The sequence below is a fragment of the Pinus tabuliformis genome, chromosome 1_1 (assembly GCF_031772625.1).
Source record: "Pinus tabuliformis cultivar Carrire ecotype Pingquan chromosome 1_1, CPIR1, whole genome shotgun sequence".
Classification (NCBI taxonomy): domain Eukaryota; kingdom Viridiplantae; phylum Streptophyta; class Pinopsida; order Pinales; family Pinaceae; genus Pinus; species Pinus tabuliformis.
This window is the reverse complement of record NC_142297.1, coordinates 568435347-568446608: the sequence shown is the minus strand read 5'-3', so window position 1 is coordinate 568446608 and position 11262 is coordinate 568435347.

Below are 11262 nucleotides of genomic sequence, written 5' to 3'. Positions count from 1 at the left end.
GGAATCTTCAGCGGATAAGTTCTTCCACTTGATAAGATACTCTGAAATTGATCGATTTCGTAGCTGTCGAGTTCTTGTTTCTGTGACTGCTTCCGGTTCCAATATAATTTTTCCTTCCTCGTCAAGTTCTGGCAATATTGTTTGAACTAGGAGCTTGTCGCCTATAACCTTCTTTAAACATGAAACATGGAAAAATGGGTGCAATCGAGAAGCTGCAGGAAGCTCCAATTTGTATGCCATAGTACCAATCTTTTGCAACACCTTGTATGGACCATAATACTTTGGTGATAATTTATTATCCTTCTTAGCTTGCTTTAGGGACATTTGCTTATATGGTTGTAGCCATAGGAATACCCAATCACCTACATCAAAACTTCTTTCACTGCGATGTTGATCTGCCTGTTGTTTCATTCTATTTTGTGCCAACACGAGGTTATCCTTTAAGAGTTGGAGGACTTGTTTTTGATGTTCGATGTGATGTTCCACTGCCTGAACCTTAGAATTTTCTCTTAAATATGATGTGATGGATGGTGGTTGATACCCATAAAGTGCCATAAATGGGGTCATTTTTGTTGTTGTATGGAAGGAAGTGTTATACCACCATTCAGCCAGAGGCAACCATTTGACCCATTGTGTCTGTTTATCAGATACAAAGCAACGAAGATATCCTTCCAAACATTTGTTTACTATCTCAGTTTGCCCATCAGATTGAGGATGATAAGATGAGCTATGAGCTAACTGAGTACCAAGACAAGAAAATAATTCTGTCCAAAAATTTCCAGTGAAAATGGGATCTCTGTCACTTACAATAATCTTTGGGTTTCCATGTAGCTTTTGAACTGTTTCCATAAATGCAGTAGAAACTGTACTGGCTTTAAATGGATGTGATAATGCACAAAAGTGTGCATACTTGGTAAGTCTGTCAACTACCACCATGATGACACTCTTTCCCTCAGACTTGGGTAAACCTGTGATAAAATCCATTGAAACCTCCTCCCAACGTTGGCTTGGAATGGATAAAGGTTGTAATAGACCTGGTGTCTTAATTGTTTCAACTTTATTTTGTTGGCAAACCAAACATTCAACCACAAACTTTTGAATATCTGATTTAAGGCCATCCCAAAAAAATTCCTTCTTAACCCTGTGGTAAGTTTTTAAAAATCCTGAGTGCCCTCCTAAGGGAGAAGTGTGCAATTCCATAAGAATCTTTTGTTTTAGCTGGGAATTCTTACAGAGGTATAAGCGATCTTTGTACCATAACGAATCATTTTGCCAGCTAAATGTATCAGAAGTACTGGAATCTTGTTGTAGCTTTCGAATAAGTGCCCACACTTCTTCGTCATTCTTCCATTCCTCCCTTGCTTCGTTTATCCAATCTGGTTGGATAATAGAAATGGCACACAACAATGCTTCCACATCCTCATCCTTTCTTGAGAGTGCATCTGCCACCACATTTTGCTTCCCTTTTTTGTAGATGATTTCAAAGTCATAACCCAACATCTTTGTGACCCACTTTTGTTGCTCTTCAGAGGATAATCTTTGTTCTAAAAAGTATTTAAGGCTATCATGATCCGTTTTTACCTTGAAGTGTCTTCCCATTAGGTAGGGTCGCCATTTCTTAAGTGCATGGAGTATTGCCAACATTTCCTTCTCATAAATAGCTTTGCTTAAAAACTTTCCCTTGATTGGACGACTTTCAAAAGCAATGGGTCTTTCATCTTGCATTAGAACAGCACCAATTCCATTTCCTGAAGCATCACATTCCACAATAAAGGTTTTTGTGAAGTCCGGTGTAGCTAAGACCGGTGCTTGGCACATTGCCTCTTTAAGATGTTCAAAGGCCTTTGTTGCTTCCGGAGTCCATGAAAATGAATCTTTCTTCAATAATGTTGTTAGAGGTGCTGCTATTCTCCCATAATTCTTAACAAACTTGCGATAATACCCTGTCAACCCAAGAAATCCTCGCAGATGCTTTATGGATGTGGGGATTTTCCATTCCTTAATGGCTTTAATTTTGCTAGGGTCTACCTTAACTCCTTCATGAGATACAATATGACCCAAATATTCCACCTCCTGGACTCCAAAGAAACATTTGGATCTTTTTGCATATAATTGTTTCTCCTCCAATAGTTGTAGCACCCTGTCAACATGTTCAACATGATCCTTCCAAGACTTGCTGTAGATTAGTATATCATCAAAAAATACTAACACAAATTTTCTAAGGAATGGTTTGAAAATTGAATTCATCAAACCTTGAAATGTTGAAGGTGCATTGGTAAGGCCAAAAGGCATGACCAAAAATTCATAATGACCCTCATGAGTTCTAAATGTCGTTTTCGGAATGTCTTCAATCTTCATTCTGATTTGATGATATCCCGAACGAAGATCCAACTTGGTGAAGTAAATTGATCCATGCAATTCATCCAGTAATTCATCAATGACAGGAATGGGGAACTTATCTTTAATAGTGAGCTTGTTGAGCTCCCTATAATCTGGACACATGCGCCATGATCCATCCTTCTTGTGCACCAATACTACTGGAGCTGAGAAAGAACTTTGACTCGGTTGAATTATACCAGCCTCTAGCATTTCTGCAACCATACGTTCAATTTCACTTTTTTGGACATAGGGATATCTGTACGGCCTGATGTTTGGAGGAACACTTCCTGGAATCAGATGAATAGCATGATCATGATCACGCATAGGTGGGAGACCTTTGGGAGTCTCAAATACCTTGGAATGATTGTCCAGGACTTTTTGGAGATCTGGAGAAATAGATGATTCCAATGTGGAAACATCTAGCGAACATAATTGTGCAATTACACCTCTTTGCTCCTTTTTTAGAAGCTTTGTCATGCCATTAGAGCTGATTATCTTTCCTGGTTTCCCTGCAATACCCCTTAATTCAACTTCCTTTCCTTCCACAGAAAATTTCATGAAAAGTTCTTGAAAATTAAAAGCTATTGTACCCAAGGATTGTAGCCATTGGACTCCTAGTACAACATCAGCACCTCCCATTGGAATGGAAAGCATTGGGCTAGTCAATACATATTCTCCCATGGATAGCTTGATATTATGGCACTTTCCAGAGCAATTTATTGTTCCTCCATTTGCAATCATCACTTGACACTCTGGTGCTGGATATAGGAAGCAATTCAATTCTTTTGCTACCCTACAATGAATAAAATTGTGGGTGCTTCCTGAATCAATCAACACTATTACCTTTTTCTTCTTGATTTGTCCTTCTATCTTGATGGTTTGAGGAGTGGTAATTCCCGCCAATGCATTACAAGATATGGTCGGATTTATTTGTTCTTCATCTAGGCTTTGTTCCTGGAGTATATCCTCTTCTTTTGACCTTTCTTGCTCCTTTTCTTCTTCCTCTTCACAATCTATGTAGAATAATTTCTTCTCAGCACACTTATGACCTTTTGTGTATTTGCTATCACAATTGTAACAAAGCCCTTTTGCTCTTTTTTCTTCCAATTGTTGTGGTGTCAACCTTGTAGGTTGTGGAAGACTATGGGAAACAACACTTCCGTCTTTATAGTTGTGAATGGTATGCTTCCTAGTTGCCATAATTTTGCTTTCCATTTTTCTTGCTAACCTGAATGCCTTCTCTAATGAATCAGGTTCCCAAAGGCGAACATCATGTTGGATATTATCCTTTAAAGACCCTATGAACACATCAATCCTATGCTCCTCTGGAATATCTTTTACCCTTATGTTCAATTTTTGGAACTCCTCAATGTGCTCCATTACTGAACCCTTTTGTTTGAGACTTATCAATTGGCTAAAAAAAGTGTTGCTTTTTGTATCTTCATAATGTGCTATCAATTCTTCCGTAAAAATTGCCCAAGTGATAATTTTTTTACGAGAGCAAAGCCATTGATACCATACAAACTGATTTGGTTCCAAATATACAGTTGCCATACGTACCTTTTGTGTGTTTTGCACATTATTGAGATCGAAGAATTGCTCCATCTGTAATATCCATGTGGCGGGATCCTTGCCATCAAACTTCCTCATATCGATTTTTGGAATATGGTGGGTCTTTGATCCAACATTAGCATCTATGGAATCATGATTAACATTTCTTTTGTTCACATCATGAGTTTCCTTTACAACCTTTTCACCATTAGTAAGTATTTCTTGTAGAAAATTTGTCAAATCTGTCTTCAAATATGCCATGTTTGTCTTCAAATCTGCCATGTCTCTCTTCAAATCTATCTTTGAATCATCCATCTTAGCTTCCATGCCCTTTATCTTAGATTCCACGCCACTTATCCTAGCTTCTGTTAGCTTTTGTGAGCGTGACATTTGTTGCACTTGTTCTTGTAATTTTGATATATCATGTAGCATTTCTTCTTCTTCTTCATGAGTCATGCTAGAGCTTTCAGGTTCCTTACTAGGTGTTTGCATTTTCTTTCCTCGGGGCATCAGTTACCGATAATAATTCTTTACTATGCCCTTTGAATTCCGTTAAACCAAGCTTACACAAAAATTTAAAAAAAAACTACACACCTTTTTTCACTTTATAGAAGCCTGATATTGAATCTGATGTATCTCTGTAATTTCGGATCATCCAGTTCTGAAATTGCTACCTGTAGTAGCCTTCTGCGTCCTCTTTCCAATGCCACAAGTCTGAGCCAAATTGGATTCTCCAAGGAAGAGTTATGTGAAATCTCCCACAGTGACTTGCTTTTAGACTGGTTCAGTAGAGCGAACTTGTACGACGTGCCACGAGTCACTGTTTCAACCTTTGAATCTAAAACACACACACAAGAAACTACAGTCCGTCCTCTTTCTGTACCTTTTTACGAAATTGCAATCCGATCCTCAGAGAGAGAGTTATGACGATTTTCCCCAGGTCACCTGTTTTGAATGTAATTCCGGAGTCTGCACAAAGGTCAACTTCCTCAGATCATATCTCCGAAAATATCGCGTGAAAAGCTCTGAAATTTGGACCCAAGGTTCAGCGCCAATTCTTCTCAAATGGGTTTTTTTTTGCGACTTCTGAAACGTCACAGAAAAAAAAGTTATAGCGAAAATGCCACGATGACCTGTTTGGAGCAGCGAAACCCTAGAATCCAAAGCTCTGATACCAAATGTTATAAAACCAACTCACAAAAAGATAGAAAAGAGAGATCCACGCCTTAGAATTTAGCCTCTTCGAGGGGGCAACCTCCTTTACATTACATAAATGAACAATTCTTGGATGATACAAATGACAAAACCTCCTTTCTATATATAGGAGTCTAAGGAGTCACAATATAATCTAGCCGACCTAACAATAATAATATAAAGCCACAAAAATAACAATAGAGGGATTCTATGGGGCACATAAATAAAAATATGGGGGTAATAGGGGCACAAAAATATAAATAAGGGGTATAACTACAATAGTAATGGGGTAATCACTAGTGTTATAGGGACCCAACAATTTCTCTATATGAGAATACCTAAGTTCAGCACCGACTAAGCCCTGGCTCAGATAATAAATCACATGCTATCTAAGAGCATTATCTTCCTGAACCAGAACCATACCAATGGTTGATTCTACCACAATGAGATACAAGAGGAAATCCTTGCTATAATTAGGTGGACTCAAAATAGGAGTAGAGGTCAATGACTTGTTCAAAGAATCAAAGGAGTGCTGAGTGAAATCATCCCAAACAAATGGAACTCCTTTCTTTAGTAACCGTATAAATCCTTTTGTAATCTCAGCGTAATTTACAATAAATCTCCTTAAGAAATTAGCTTTACCTTGGAGACTCTGAAGTTGACAAACCATTGATGGGGGAGGCAACTAAAGTATTGCCTCAACCTTGAAGGGATCAACATGAATCCCTTCATTGGACACAATGAATCCCAATAATCGACCGGATGTGACAGCGAAAATGCATTTATTAGGATTCAACCAGATCTTATAGTGACGACATCGTTCAAAAACCAAATGAAGGTGATGTGGATGATCAATTCTCTTTCGAGAACGAGCAACTAGGTCATCCAAATACACTTCTATTATGTGCTTGATGTCGTGGAAAGCATAAGACATGGCCTGCTGAAAAGTAGCTCCAACATTTTTAGGCCAAAATGAATCTTCTTGTAAGAAAATGTACCCCAGGGGCAAATAAATGTTGTCTTGTGTTGATCTTCAGGTCGGATAGTTATTTGATTATATCTTGAAAAACTGTCCATGAAGGAGAACTCCTCATTTCCAACACACTCATGTATGATCTAATTGATAAACGGAGTGGGGAAATTATCTTTAGGACAAGCCTTATTCAAATCCCTAAATTCAATGCATATCAGACCATTCCTTTCTTTTTATCAACAAGGACTAGATTTGAGACCCATTCAGTTAGAGGAACAAGGTGTATGAAACCCACCTTAACTTTTAAACCTCAACTTTAATAGTTGTTGATTTTCTAGGATTTACCGGTCGAAGATTTTTCTGTACAGGCTTAGCATTTTCGTATGTCTTGATCTCATGTTGAAACTATCGATGGATCGATTCTAGGCATTTATTCATAAGGCCAAGCAAACACATCTCGAAATTCCTTAAAAAGGTCGGTATAAATCTTGATTTCTTCAGGGGAACATGCAACTCTGATGAAGATATTCTCGATAATATTGGGATTCCTGGAAATGTTCACCAAAATAGTTTCCAAGATATTGGATACATTACCTTTGAAAAAAATCAGTGTTGGGGCCAAAGGATTTATAATTTTATGAACATTTCCAGTTGAAGAAGGACTAGACAAATTTGACTCAACTTGATGCAAATCTGGGAGAAAATATGATCGCTGATGCAAATCATCCCATGGTCTTTCTGCACCCGTTATTGCTTCTAGGATTGCCTCTTCTGATGCTAAAACTATGTCAAGGAAAACCATAGCCAAAGTAGAGTCAAGAGTCCAGACCAGAGACACATCATCATCCAAATCCTCTGATGAGAGAGGAATGGGATCAACATCTACAAAATTCACTATAGATTGGTATGTGATTTCTACTGTAGATATAGGATATGCCATTCCAACCAATTTCCCCTCTTCTAATGTGGCAATAGAGGGAGGTAAGGGCCAAGGATCATAAAAATAATGAGTTCTAAATGAAATCTTCAAGGGTTGATCTTGGAGGATGAAGTGGAATTAACATAAGCAATAGGAGAAGGAAGATCAAAAGTACCCATCAATGAGGAATACATTCTAAATCCCAAATTCTCGACAGGCTACTTGGTATTCTTCACCAAGGGGATATTAGAGTTAGAAGATGCATTAGGATCGTTAGGAGAATAAGCCATTTGATCAATTATAACAATTCTCCCTTCATGGGGGAAGCATAGGATGCGAAATAATGATGAAAAATAACATCCATTGCATAAACCCAATTTTAACCCAACAAAAGATTATAATCAAGCTTGGAATCAACTATATTTACCTCGACATTGACAACTTTTTGACGGTGCTGGACTCACCAACATGTCAATGGATCTCCCCAGTAAGAAGTCCCAATTAGACCTCAGACCGTTTGGTGTAGGAGTCTCAGCATTTGGTCATATGGTAATGCCTTGATCACGATTTTACACAGAGGCAAGTAAGATAACTCTGTTGGTAGCAAGGGGAGGCAAGTAAGATAACTCTGTTGGTAGCAAGGTGTGACAACTGCAGTGAGTCAAGGAAGGTGCATGAGAGGTTCTAACACATGTGGTTGAGATGAGTATGCCCCTTGGAAACCTGTAATAGTACTCGGATGGGAAGGGAACACACGAGCGAAGATACATCACAAGCTGAAAAGAAATTTAGCTGGCAATTCAAAGCCATGGTTAAACTAACAACACATTTTAGAAAGATTCATACATACTCATATAGAATAGTCCATACATGCATGTGTAAGAAAGAAAATGCATATGCCATTTAGAGTAAACTAGATAGCTGGAATACAATACAACATATGTATGAAATGTGATGGCTCTTATTATATAAAGAAGTGTAAGTTCCAGTCATACAATACATCCATGTCCAACCACTAGCTCCAACAGTGGAACATTACAGCCACATATGCATGCTCCTCCAAAGAGATGTACTAGCTCAGTGTAGTGGAGAAGCCAAGGCATGTTACAATATTGTCCAAGCTTTCTCCAAGATAGTCTTATAAGAAGCTTGGCTGACAAAAAGCCTCTACAACAAGTTATGAGGGACTATTTATAGCAAAGGGTGGGGTGACCCTTGACATTCCCCTTTGTAACAGTTCAACTACCCTCATGACTCTTCATCTACTATATGACTATTACATCCAACTATCACAACTTGACTTACACTTGACAGGACTTTACATTACAATGCACATGTACCCAGGTGAAACAAAATGGCTTGAGCAAGCCAAACTAGACATCACTCTAACTTAGACAACCATTGAAGTCCAACTCCTTAACATCCTCATGTTAATCAAAAGTAACATACTGATGCCAAGATCGGTAGTCCTTGATGGTGTCTGTGTGCTCCATGGTGACATATGTTTGAAACCTGACTCTTGCCTCCATAACATCTGGGTACACTGCTTGGGCTCCTTTGTCCAACTCGTTTGAAAGCATGCGCATCATTGTGTTCAATAAGGTCGGACCAACTACATACTTGTGCATAATGTCTGCACTGATGGGCAAGTCTTGGTTGGTGGAAATGCGAATCAACTCCTCAAAGTACGAGTCGAGCTCTAGTTAAACCTGTTTCTTTGTATTCTCTTGGGTGAGAGTCCCAATAGATGGGATTGCATGTGTGCACACCACAACATCCATACTCTTGAACACTCGTGCATGGGAAGCTTGTATGCTAGTGATGAGCCGTGAGAGTTCTTCATAGTTCCGAATCTGACTCCAGATACGTGCCTTTAGATCGACCACATTGGACCTCATCATCTTAGGCAAGTGAAGCAAGGCTCCCTTGTATTTCATTGTCCATTCTTGCATGTCATCAACAACAGCATGCAAGTTCGTCAAGATACATGCTCTTCTAGCACATCACTACTGCCATTAGTTGAGATGGACGGCTGCCTTATGCACGGTGCCAAACTTGGAGTACAACGCTCGTATGACTATGTCAAGGGACAATACTTCATCTAGTATTGCCTTCTTCAGTTTAGCTCAGGCGCATGTTGTCACCAACTCTCCTCCTTGCTTGGCCATCTGTAGTTCCTTAGCCATTCGCTCATTTTCAGCTATCAGAAAGCGAACACTTGAGATAGTGGATTTGACATACACTCTGGTTGCATCGGCCAAGGCTGCTGGATGTTTGAGCACATCAGTCATGATCACTTGTTCATCAACTTGCATAGGATATGTATGATCATTTGGATTTGACCCTTTGCGAGACTGCACAATTCTATGTTAAGATTCATCGAACGAGATGTTTTGCATCTCTCCTTCCGACTGATCACCAAGGATCTCAGTGCCTCTTTGGTCACTCGAGACTTGCTCATCATCTGGATACAGTGAAATGGGTGAGTTGACCTCTTTTTGGTGAGGCATGAGGTCGGTGTCCTTTTCCAACTCGTGTTTCTCCATGTCTGCATCCAACTGTTGAAGTGCTTGTTCTGTCTCATGAGTGAAGTCCTACTCTTGTGGCGGTTCACCCTGTTCGCCTGATGCCAGTTGTTCTGATGAATCAAGTACTTGTACAGGTATTGCTTCATCTGTTTGCACATGGTGTGCCTCTTGTTGTATCTGCTGTTGTTGTGCTTCCCTCTCCTGTTTGCACATCTCTTGTTCCTTTCGGATTTGCTCCCTCAGCTCATGCAACTCCTTCTCTTCTTCTTCCATTCTCTTATTATCCCTCTACCTTCACGCGATTCTCTTGTTGTGTTGGTGCCACTTTGCCTCTATAGTCATAGTTGCTTGTTCTACAAGTGGATTTTCCCAAAACTTGCAGCTTTTCTCTTCCTCCATGCGATCGACAATCTTCCTCTTACCTTTGTCGCGCACTGGTATGCTTGCCTTTGTTGCCACTGTTGCTACTACTGTTGTTGGTGCTCTCCGTGATGCTACTTCACGTTGCTTCGCTAACCACTTCACAACGAAGCTGACCTGTTCATTGGGTCTAGAGAAAATATAGCAATATCTCCCTAGGTCCTCCTCAGCCCAATGAGATGCCCCGTGGATCTAGTTGAACTTTACTCTCGTACAGTGATCTTTCACAATACAATGAGGGTCATACAGATTGTAACTTCAGAGGTCGAATGGATAATTATTCATCTGTTCTTCTTCGACATCCGCTTGCTTGATACTCTGAATCTCATCTAACCCAATCTGCAATGGAAGAGCGGACCATGGTGCCTTCTTCTTCCGGTGAAATCTAGTTGTCAATCATGCCAAGATGTGATATGCTACTTCTTACATGACAAGTATGTCCAAGACAAACTTCGGTAGAACATGTGGAGGCTTCTCCGTGCTAAACATTCGGATGAAGGTGCCAGACAGTGAGGCATACCAATCAACAATGCCTATCATTGCCTCCATATCTTCCTTTGACATGCAAGGTGGATCTTGTTCGAATATCATCTTGTAAACTGGGGTGAAAAAATGATCGGACAACCGTGTGATTACTCCTCTGAAGCTACATTTGGACAACAACTTGAAATATGTGTTCACAACAATCTTCATCGATGACCATGCCCACTCCAAGCTCAAGAACTCTTGTCCGGCATAGATTCCATCTGGGATGTAGGCAGACATATAAATCTCTGCATGATACGTTCGAGTGACTATCGAGCCTTCGTTACTTGCTCCTTCAACTGATGAGCCAACATATCAGACCAGTTACACGGTTTTCCTTCTCTAGCCAGTTGGTCCAGTGTGATTACCCAACTTTGTGGGAAGGTTTATGTGCTTGCTTGGCCATACAATTGACTTGCAAATATGACCAAGTATTAGTACGCCTTCCTCAGTATCTTTGTCTTGTAGATCTGTTTGGGTGTCAACCTGAATTGATCCAACTCCTTTACCCAGTTCATCAAAATGTCTCTAGAGTTAGCACTGTTGTTGGGTATGTTGAATGTAGTCTTCATGACAGTCACGGGCTTTGACATGTGATACATCTCATCATAATCTCATGTCCAGAAGGTTGCAATCTTTGTCCCACTGACACTGCTCAAGGTCATCATCTCGAGATCAGTGTGAGATATGATCCAATGTATCATGTCCGCGCATGGGAACGTGGGGTATCTGCATGAAATCTGTTAGGATATTCCGACACATAGGATATAGTT